The following is an 11565-nucleotide window of genomic DNA, read 5'->3' on the forward strand; positions in this document are numbered from 1 at the left end:
CCTCTACTCTTCTTTCCTTTCATTCACCAAGCCTCCACTGAAACACCTTCCCATACAATGTCCTAGCTCGTTCCTTTTCCTTAATACTTCTAGCTGGTTCCTTTTCCTTAATACTTCATTTGTTACAGTGTCTTGCCTTCTGACATTTATAATTCTGCGCTACAAGCTCAAAAGCTCAATAAACATAAGTTTAACTTTCCACACAGCAGTCTTTCCTGCTTATTCTAACACCATACCATTTTGATTTGTTTACCCTCATACTCTAACTTTTGCAAGCTTCATTTTAGTCATCAAGAAATGGAATAAGTCAAATACCTTAAGGACATATAGAAATCTAAAATTGCAGGCATGATGAGTAACATTCCAATGAATGACAACAGCCAAACAGTCCCTGAAGATCAAGATGATTAAATAAAGCATGACAATGCTTTAAAATTAAAAAAAAATCTGAACAATTTCAGAATTGGCAAAAAACCTAATATATATAATCTGTTAATATATAATAAATGCCATTAAACCATTAAAAAAGTAAGCAATGAACAAAAAAAACCATACCTTACACTATCATTCAAACCAAAAATGATGATGCTATATACCAACAATAAAAATTTAGATCTACTACAGGCAAAGGAAACTCAGCTGTCAGGAAGTCCCACCACACTGAGGCAGCCAGGGAACTTCTGTATTCTTCCATCATCTCCTTCTTGGTCTTCTTCAGGTGGTGGTTGATGATGAAATTAAAAATTTACTCGTGCACGCTCTTTTATTGCAGCATGCATGGCCTGAGAATAGTGGGAGAACTGCACAGTGACGCTTATACCATCACACATGTATACTGTTCTCCAGCTAACATCTGAGCTGCTACCATTGTCACCCACCGATATTAAATTGAGACATATTTGTGGTAACAATATATATATATTTTACTCTTCTGAGCTGCCCAGTATTTCTTCATCCGTTCAGATCTTGCTTTCCTTTCTTCATCTATAAACACCCTCTTCGTTGTATTTTGTAGGTCTTTTGTTTAAATCTAATGTTTGTCTTTTAGCTTTGTAATTATTTCAGTTTTAGGTAAATTCCTGTAGGTCGGTCAGGTAAATTCCCAATTCTTTCATATCTTCTCTTTGATCCATCCTACTGATATTTCTTGACTGTCTTGTTTCCAGTGTCCTTATGAGATGACCAAAGAAAGAGATTCTTTTTTTCCGCATAGTATCAGTAACAGGCTCTATTTCCCGATACACCACCTCATTTGGCATAATCCATGCTTTTATTGATACACATTCTGATATTTGTTAAAACAGAAGTGTACAAATTCAGACTTTTCTACATTCATTCTTTTATTTTTGATAGAAAAGGGCAGAAAGTAAAAAAAAAGCAAATACAGTTAAAAATTATTAAAATTAAAATCAATACTTCATAAAAAATTGAATAAAATTAATTTAACTCACCATGTTACTCCGGCTTGTTTCTTAACAGAATATCTGAATGAAGCGTAATACACTCCACAACCACTAATTACAAAAAGTAACCAAAAAAATGTGAAACGATTCACATTATCCAACCTAAATGGCAAATTCTGAAAAAAAAAATCACACTAAGAAGCTAATAAAAAAAAACAAATTTAATTCTAAAATGCTTAATATATTGACTGCCAACTGCCACTCACCCACCAATGCTTGCCTTAATTTAGAAACACTACTAATGCAGTAACACTAGTAATTGTGATGTATTAACAATAAACAAACCACCTATATTTTTTTATAAGCACAGAAATGTATATTATCGATAAGCTAATACAAGGTTTTTTTTTTAATAATTAGGGGCATCCTGACCCCTGTGGGCGCGTGCCTTATGACTAGACTTACCTTACCATCCATCCAGGATTAGCCCAAGTGTCATGCATAAAAATGTTTTCTCTTACAACATGCATCTCTCAGCTGACCTTGGACAAGTGCTGACGTTGATCTTGGCAGAGGCGTGGGCTACTGGTCTCACAACGTTTTATTTACTTAGTTATTCACTTAGTTATTTGACAACACAACAAGGGCATGTGTGAAGTAAATCGTCTGCACATTTTTGATCATTTTATCTCTATTTGTTTTTTGGGAAAAGAAAATGTTGGTTTTATGTTAATCTGCAACAGGAACACAAATTTTTGAAATTGTCTAATGACAGTAACAATGAACGTTTACTGCACACTAAGTACTGGAGAATTTTCTGTTGCACTTAAAGGAAAGGGTAATATTGAAGACCATGTGAAAACAGTTAAACATAGAAGTGCTATTAATGCTACCGTTTCAGCAAACATAAGAGATTTTTTTTTAAAGCTAATGATGGGATAACAATAACAGTGATAATAACAATAATAACAATATCAGTGATCGGGAGTGTGACTGAAGAATATCAGTGACTGAAGCTACATTGCTAGACATGAACTCAGTTTCAAAACAAAATCATTATTTCACCATTTATATTTGATGTGTTCTTTAGAAAACAATTATGTAACACTAACGGTAGATAGCTCAAACCGAAGTGAAGTAAAACTTATTCTGATCGTTGTAAGATATTTCAGTCTGGAGGAGGGAATTCAAGTTAACCTTTAACTTTTGATAAAGTGTCAGGTGAAACTGCTCAAATTTTGACTCTGTACCTTTAGCAGCATGTGAAAAATTACAAACTTGAAAAGTTGGTTTGTTATACTGCTGAAAACAGTAACAGTAATTTTGATGGTGCAAGAGAAATGGGAATGAAAATGTGTTCAGAAAGTTCAAAGTGATTTAGATAGACCTATTTTAGGAATTGGTTGTTCAGTTCACATTGTACACAATTCAGTACAAACAGCATATGATTCTCCACCCCTAGAAATATATATATATATTATATAATATATATATTATAATATTGTTATAATTTTTATAACAATAAAAATTTATAAATATTTTCACATATATAACATATTTGTGGAAACATTTTTAAAAAGTTATCTCATAGCAGCACAAGGTTCCTTAGTTTGTTACCTGCAATAGAAAGAATTGCTTTCCATTTTTTTATAGTCGAAAATCATACTTTGTGACAAATGCCTAAAATTATTATTTTTTGAAAATCTAGATTTTTTAAGTGAACTGTTTATGAAATTTTTATATGGCACTCTACAGTTATTTAATAATGTAGTTCTGAAAAGCATTTCAGACATATTCTGAATTATTTTGTCAACTTTAGGATAGAAAAATCCACAAATTTATACCACATTCTGCCAAAGAATTTCCAAAGAGTTGTGGAAAACCAGTTTTGATAATAGTAAGTTTCAGTGGATAAATTTATGAACTGAAATTGACTGGTCTGATTTAGAAGAAAGTGCACAAGTTTATAATGAAATTATAAAAGATTCTATAAATATTGATGACTATTTGATGAACGTACCTTTGTTGAACCAGGTTATTGAAAAGCAGGTAATTGAACCAGAGAAGTGGAAAGCAATTTTTCAAGTGTTTCAAAAAACTGATATTTCTAAATAGGTTGAGTTTGTGATCTGCAGAAAGGGGTAGACTCACTATCTGCTAAATAATATAATTAATTCAAAACTTTCTCGTTGTGAATGTTATGATGGAAATTAAAACAAACCATTTCTGAAAAAAAGTCATGTCTAGTGAAAAATACAACTGAATAAATAAGTTTAATGTTTCAGTAAACTGTTAAGACTTAGGTAATTTCAAAATTATGTCCTGGATTAGACCCAAACAAATATAGTAAGCCTACTTATGATGATCCTGGTTGCCACACCAGCACTGATGGGCTTTACCAGAGATCGTCTTTTAGATCCTCTAAAACATGATAAACACTTAATCAGACAAAACAAAACAGATTTTCATTAGAACAATTTTCAGTAGAATGTTGCATTTTTTGGTCACAATTTGGATTTATTTTTATGCATTAGCCAGCAAATGGTTATAAAGGCTATAAAATGAGTATAAAGGCCCAATTTATTCCAATTAATTTAAAGTATACATACATCAACAGTAAGTACTATTTTGTCATGCTAGACAATGAAACCCCCCAAAGGGGGTTTTCTCTCTCTCTCTCCATTCTTCAGTTTAATAGCCCCCCCCCTTTCATACTGCTCAAAAGAGAAAGGAAGACACTCGAAAGTTGGGTAGGGAGCCTCATACAATCAGGTTTTGCTTTTTACATGGTACCATAAAAATAAAATTTTTACTTTGCACCATCTGCTGTTTGACAAACTGATGAAGATACAGTACAAGAATGGCCAATTTACAAAGAAAACAATTCTTTACTACTGGAATAAGATAACTCAATAATAACAATTACAAAACAGCTACCAAAAAATAAATAAATTACTAAAAAATCAACAAATCAAACTAAAAAAAGAAAACAACGTATGGAAATAAAAGAGTAAACATTATTATGCAGTATTTAATTAAATAAAATAATGGGTGACCAATCAAGTTTCAGAGTTTTAATTTGTTTAAATATATTTTTCATTTTTTAGAAATAAAAGGAATTTAAGGTTGTCTAATGATGAAGTTCTCAACACAGGTCTTATAACATTGATAGAATTTGTCCCTCAACAAAAATATTAAAATGCAGTCGGGCATAAAGGGCTCTTTCTTGAATGTAGAATACTATTCACAATTACTATTTAGAGATCCTTGACAGCATTTAAATATTTTTGTTGAATAAAATTTTCTTATTGATAAAAGACCTGATAAGAACTTAATAATCATTAGACAAGCTTAAATGTCTGCTAAATTAAAATTTCTTAAGTTGACTGGTCACCCATTATTTTATTTAATAAATACTTTTATTTCCATACCTTGTTTTTTTAGTTTAAATTTATTTTATTTTTTATTTTTATTTTTTAGGTAGTTGTTTTGTAATTATTTAATACTTTTTTATTGATCACTGATATAAATATAATTTAACCAAACTTAACCTGCGCTCGTTTCGCTCGCTAACCTTTACTAATTAACACCGTAATGTTTTGAGTGTTTATTTAATAAATTCAGTAATTATTGCAATTATTTATTAAATAAATACTCAAAAAATTACGGCGTTAATTAGTCAAGGTTAGTGAGCGAACCGAGCGTAGGTTAAGTTTGGTTAAATTATATTTATAATTTAAATAAATAAATATAAATAACCATTTATTAAAATGAGACTGTTCATTTTCCACCGAATTCAGATTGATTTCCACACGTAATCTACTTTACTTTCGCATGCAATCTTAAATTGAGTAAAAAGTCTGACGTTGAAATCTTTTATTCTGTATAGTACATAATACATGCACTCATAATACACTACATCATATACTACAATGTTTATTTAAATAAATTTGAAAACTGCTCAATCAAAAATTATTAATAACAATTAACTCAATACAAATTTCAATTGTTAAACAATCATCGCTAGACACTATGTAAAAAATACATATTCAAATAAGTAAATAAATTGTAAAAAAAAAAATAATATAAACTGTCCACATAGATTAAACAAAATTTCAAAAGTAATTCCTGTTTATTACAATATTTTTTTTTAAATTAAGGGTTTCTAATGAATTAATGAACCAAATGGTACTTTCTAGTTTCAATCTTTCTTTTGGTTTGCCAAACATATCCTACATTATAATTATTATCTTTAACATTAATCTATAATTACATGTCTTTCAACAAATTTATCTTTAGTGTCTACTGTGCAGAATTTAATTTCTTGGACGATGCCACAAAGTAACCGTAAAATTGTTTTTTTTTAAAAAGCAATTTTACTTTCCTGTTGTAAAAGGGCTGCAATTTTTCATTTTGCTTTCTCTGCTCTGTCTTCTCTACTGTTTTTGAAACAAGATTGTTTTGTTGTATTTGTTAAAACTGATGTATTCCTTTGCTGTACTAACAAGAACATAATTTATATATATATATGTGTGCATGTGCGCGCACGCATATGTGTATGGACATCAGTTACATATAATTAGTTACTGCCTATAAATACTCATCTGACTAAATGTGAAAGTTTAAAACAGTAAAAACATCACATTATTTTCACATCAAGACAAATATGGGTACTTCTCTTTACACTGTCTAACCTAATCTTAACTTGTGTCACACCACATTGAATATAGTTTAAAAAAACATTTTTAAAATAACAATGAGGAAAATAATTCCAGACGTAAAAATATGTTTTATTAATCATCAAATGACCTTAAAATGCAGTCCAAAAATAAGCAGGAGATGTTATGAGAAGAGTTTGTCATAAAGAACATTATGAGAATAGGCAACTGGCTAGGAAAGTACTAAAGTCACATTTCATTTGGACAAGAGAGTTGATTATGTTTAAGATTTTGTAAATACGAATTAGATATCACAAGAAAGTTTTATAGATTTTAGTTAACTATTAAGGGAAGTATGCTTGTGGAAAATAGAAAGAATAAGTTCTGGTAGGATATTATTGTTATTGATATTATATCTTCTGAAGATATTTTTGGCAGCATATGTCACAGAAACAAATTTTTTAATACAAGTACTGGGCAGAAAAACTAACGCCTACAATAAAACATATTAGGCCAGGCTCTAACAGTATCAGACTGTTGAAAATCTTATAATTTACAGAAAGACTGATATAGATCATTGAAACATTATACAGTTGAGTGGCATTGATCCATTTGAAGCAATTTTAAAAGATATAAAAGAATTTTACAATTCAATTACCAATTAATTATATAAATTTATTTTTTTTAACGTCTTTTTATTAATATACAGTATGTAAATTGTAATTATCACATGTGCAGTTTTTTTTTTTTTTCTTATTAATGAGATGTGCGAGCTTCGACTACAATGATTCATTTAGCCCGAATGGAAATTTGTAGCGTATGAAAAATGACATCCCTGACTGGGATTTGATAACAGGACCTCCAGGTGAAAGACGAGAGACGCTTCACTTGCGCCCAGAGGCTGGGATGCGTAAATTTGTTAATAATCTCGAGCAAATTTAAAAAATTAGTCCAGAAAAAAAAAATTAGAAATTTGTAGGCAATAGAACATCTGAATTTAATAACGGAACATTCTGAGATTTAATAGAAATGACTTTAACAACACTACAACATTCATACTTTAATAAGATTTAAAATTTAGTACAATACATATCAAAACCTTTTATTTCGCAACTTACACCTCCAATAACGCCACCTTCATCATGATCATCGTGCCCATGATCGTCCTTTCCATGAACAGATTCCTTCCCACAAGATCTTCCTTTTGCAATAGAAGTAAAAATTGTTCGATTTCTTGGTAAAGAAATAAAAAGCTTTCTGAATGACATTTTTTCCAATTTAAAAAAAATTATAGTAGGACGATTCTACAGGAACAACAGACCAACAAGATACAAATGAAACAATCATATTAGTTCATAATCGTAAATAGTAACGCCTTACAATATAGGCATAGATGATTGAATTTCGTCTTCTTTTATACTATAAAATATTAATTTATTAATAAATAATATTTTATATAAACGATTAAATAAATCTGTAAGAAAGATTAGCATTTAAGTATTTGCGGACATTTTATAAAAAAAAAAAAAAAAAAATAGAAAATATTTTTTTAATTATCACGATAATTTTTTTTAAAAGTAAAATTTTAAGAAGACTAATAATTTGCATTACTTCATTTTTAGTTATTCAGTGTATACAAATGAAAACGTTTCTAAAACGCTGCGTTCCGATTATACAATAATAGTGTGGTAAAAAATCTGATTGCGAGTACCATACTTTTAAGGCTTAATTTTAAATAGCTGATAAAATTTTTATTATAAAAGCACTTTCTTTCCAGTATTATAACCCTACTCCTAATTACAGTTACCCTTTTTTATGAAAGTAAATTATGTAGCATATGAAAAAAAACAAATCTGACTAGAAATTAAATCAATTGTCTTCCCTGCCACTAATCTCTATTCTTTATTTCTACCTTTTTAAAAATGTATTTCAAAACGTATAACAATCCTTAGGATTATATGTGAAATTTTACATAATATTACAAATTTATCAGGGAGCAACATTGTATTTAACATTAGCTTTACATGTAATTAAAATAACTGTCATGCTTCTTTTTCTTGGAAGGAATTAGAAAGCCTGACTTTACCTGATAGGCACTTCAGCTGTTAAGTTTATTGTGCAGCCAATGTAAAAAAAAATATGATTAGTTAATTCATGCAGCCAGTCAGGTCTTATTGAAACACAACATATAGTGCAGATGGAGAATAAATAAATCTTCATTCTTGCAACTATTCGCAGTTACTCATCTTTAAAATGTAAGCATCATTTGCTGCTACTAGTTTTTACTATTACAATTTTATGCTGTAGATTAAATTCAAATGTACAGTCTTAGTTTTCAAACATGCATCTATGTAATTTTGATTGCAATATATTTTAATACTAGAATAGATTTTCATTCTAATAACTTACAATTCATGAAGTTTAGAATTTGCACTAAGAACTGTGAATATTTATGAAAGCAAAGATTTGCAGTGATAAAAGGGGGTTTGGAAAGTTATCAGCCTAACGCAGAGATGGCAGAAATTATTATATATTTGTCACACATGATCCTTTAGATGGTGTGTGCAAAGTTTCAGGTATGTATATTTAGTTTCTTGTTTGTGGTAATAAAGTTCTGACATTTTCTGAAAAATGGATAAAATTGAAGTTTGAGCAGTTACAAAATACTTTGTTTTAAAAGGTTATTCCTGAAGAACATACAAAACATTAAGATTCTACTTTAGAGGATTCTTTATCTTTATTTTCAACAGTAAAAAAGGGGGGCTGCCTAATTTAATCATGGTTGTACATCCACTCAAGAAGATGAACGCATGGGATGTCTAAAAATCGCTACAACTGGCAAAATCATCACAAAAATGTATGCCATAATAAATGATAGCCAATTGAAGGTATACAAGCTCACTGACATGCCAACAGGCTGTGTCTGCTACATTTTACATGTTTCAGGTATGAAAAAGCTTTATGTTCAACGGGTGCCATGTTTATTAACCCTACAAGTGCCCATTATTAAGAACAGCCTGTGTTGTCAGCTCAAATTTATCTGTTTTTCAGCCTTTTGATTATTTCTTTACAACTTTGCTGTTTATAGGAGCACTGTAAGATAAGATATAGAGTTATTCAGAAAGATTTCATCTTTCAAAATACCTAAATATCAGTAAAAGACTGTTCATTAAATGTAACAATAAACATAAAAATTCATGAAAAATACAAAAAAATAAAATTTGAGTACTCGCAGAGAATTATACATAGACAGCAAGAATTTTCCTAATATAAATTTTTTTTTTGTAGTTTTTTGCAGTTGTGTATCAAGGTTTCATTGCAATAATTGATATTAGTACAAGGTAGAAGCAAAAAACCATCTTGCACTACAACATTCAGTTCACTGCACTACTCACCACTGGACACAACAAAATACATAAAACTAACTTATAGGCTTGTTTAATAGAGTTGCACTATTTACATTAGGATAATTTAACAAATTTATTTCAGGCATTTTTCTGCTTTTTGTCACCTAATGGGCAGTAATAATCTAGTTTTTGGGAACAGTTGTGATTGACTCCTACATTACAACTTGGGCACCAAAATATTGGCCTATTTCTTTTATTTTCTGGACCACAGACAATACATTTTCTTTCCTCTCTCTCTGGAAGGTTAGAAAAAAAAAAGATTTTTTGTATCTCAATAGATTTTAAGTTTACCACAGTAGATGATGTACATATTAAGTACTGCTTCACCAATTAAATTTTAAAATATTTTTTTCCAGTTATCTCCATAACTGGAAACTATCATGCATAGTGCAGCAACTATCATGTTGCTGCATGGTTAGCAGCAACATGATAGACCTTTTTGTCTTTTACATCACCACCCATGTTTTTATGTATCCAAGTATCATGGATGGTTTTCTTATATCTTGGGCAAATTTAATTTTATGTACTTCCATCTTTGCTGCTTCAGCAAATGAAAGCCGAGAATGATTTTTTTTCTCTTTAAAAGCACAAGATAAGGGCCCCTTTTCTAAAAAATACGGCTTCTCCCTTAGATTGAAATTTATACAGTCAACTTTTTGGGTAGACCTCTGGAATTAGATCTTATAATTCCTGTTGTCATAACTTTACTTTTAAACAACTCTTTTACTAAGATACTGTAATGTAAAAGTTGTCTGTAATGAGGTGATATCCCTAATGTTCTACTTTGAAAACATTTGTTAAAAAACAGTACAGCATTAGTCATCCCAAGTGAATCTCTAGTAGCAAAGAAATCTTTACTACTGTACAATTAAGTGTACGTGACATATCTACTGGAACTGTCACATAATTGAAGTTTCTTTATTCCAAATTGTGAGTGCCATTTATTAAATTTTTGATGCCGATACGCTTTCATCTACCATTTGATTTAGTAAGGAGTGCCTTCCATTTCCAATTAAAATAAGAAAGCAAAAATCTTAAACCAGGGATCAAACCCTTCATTACCTCTAGGAATCAAATTATTATTTGAAATATGGATGTAATGATCAATCAACTGAAACTCATTTTGTGCCATTACGTCACTAAAGAAAGGCATAACTTGTCTTTTCGAAGATGTTACAGGTCTCCATTTGTGAGTCTACTAAAAGGATGTTTCTAACCATTCTTTCATGCTACCTGCCTCTTGTTCAACACACAAGTTAGATTCTGTTGACCAAAAGTTATTATCAAACATCATAGAAAAATAAGAAAATGGAGAAGTTTTTGAATAAGTCAAATATTAGGTCTGTCCTGGATGATGAATAGAAAAGGGAATTTCACTGTGGTTTGTTTGTTTCAGGTGGAATAACTTTGATCCATATTTCATTGTTATTACCAGTTGAGAAAGACCTAGGTTCTTTTGGTAATATGTTTGAAAGATAGTAAATCATTGTCATCTAAGTCAATATGTTTGAAAGATAGTAAATCATTGTCATCTAAGTCAACAAAAGAAGTAGAAGAGAGCCGATTGTCAGTAGGTACTCCAACAATGACATTAGATGAAACAGTGATATTTGACGTTATGTTTTGAATACCAGTATCAATATTTTCTCCTACCTTATTATCTTTACCAGTTAACTTTTCATCAGAAATATCAAAATCACTTTCTTCACAATCTATAAGAGCCAAATCATGACTTAAAGACTTTATTGCGCAGCCAATGTAAAATAAATTAAGATGAGTTAATTCATGCAGCCAGTCAGGTCTTAATGAAACACAACATATAGTGCAGAAGGAGAATAAATAAGCCTTCATTCATACAACTATACGCAGTTACTCATCTTTAAAATGTAAGCATTAAAACAAAAGAAAAATGTAAGCAATTTTCAAAACAAAACGCCTAAACAAACTACTAAAAACAACAAAATTACATTAGCCTATTTGAAAAACACATTAAACTAAATAAAAGACTGTTTAACTTTAAATTACTGTATTAATAATAAACGCAAAACAACTGAAAAACTAGCACGCATTACACACGACTGTAAACAAACCAATCAA

Source organism: Lycorma delicatula, chromosome 12, assembly GCF_047948215.1.
Source record: "Lycorma delicatula isolate Av1 chromosome 12, ASM4794821v1, whole genome shotgun sequence".
Classification (NCBI taxonomy): domain Eukaryota; kingdom Metazoa; phylum Arthropoda; class Insecta; order Hemiptera; family Fulgoridae; genus Lycorma; species Lycorma delicatula.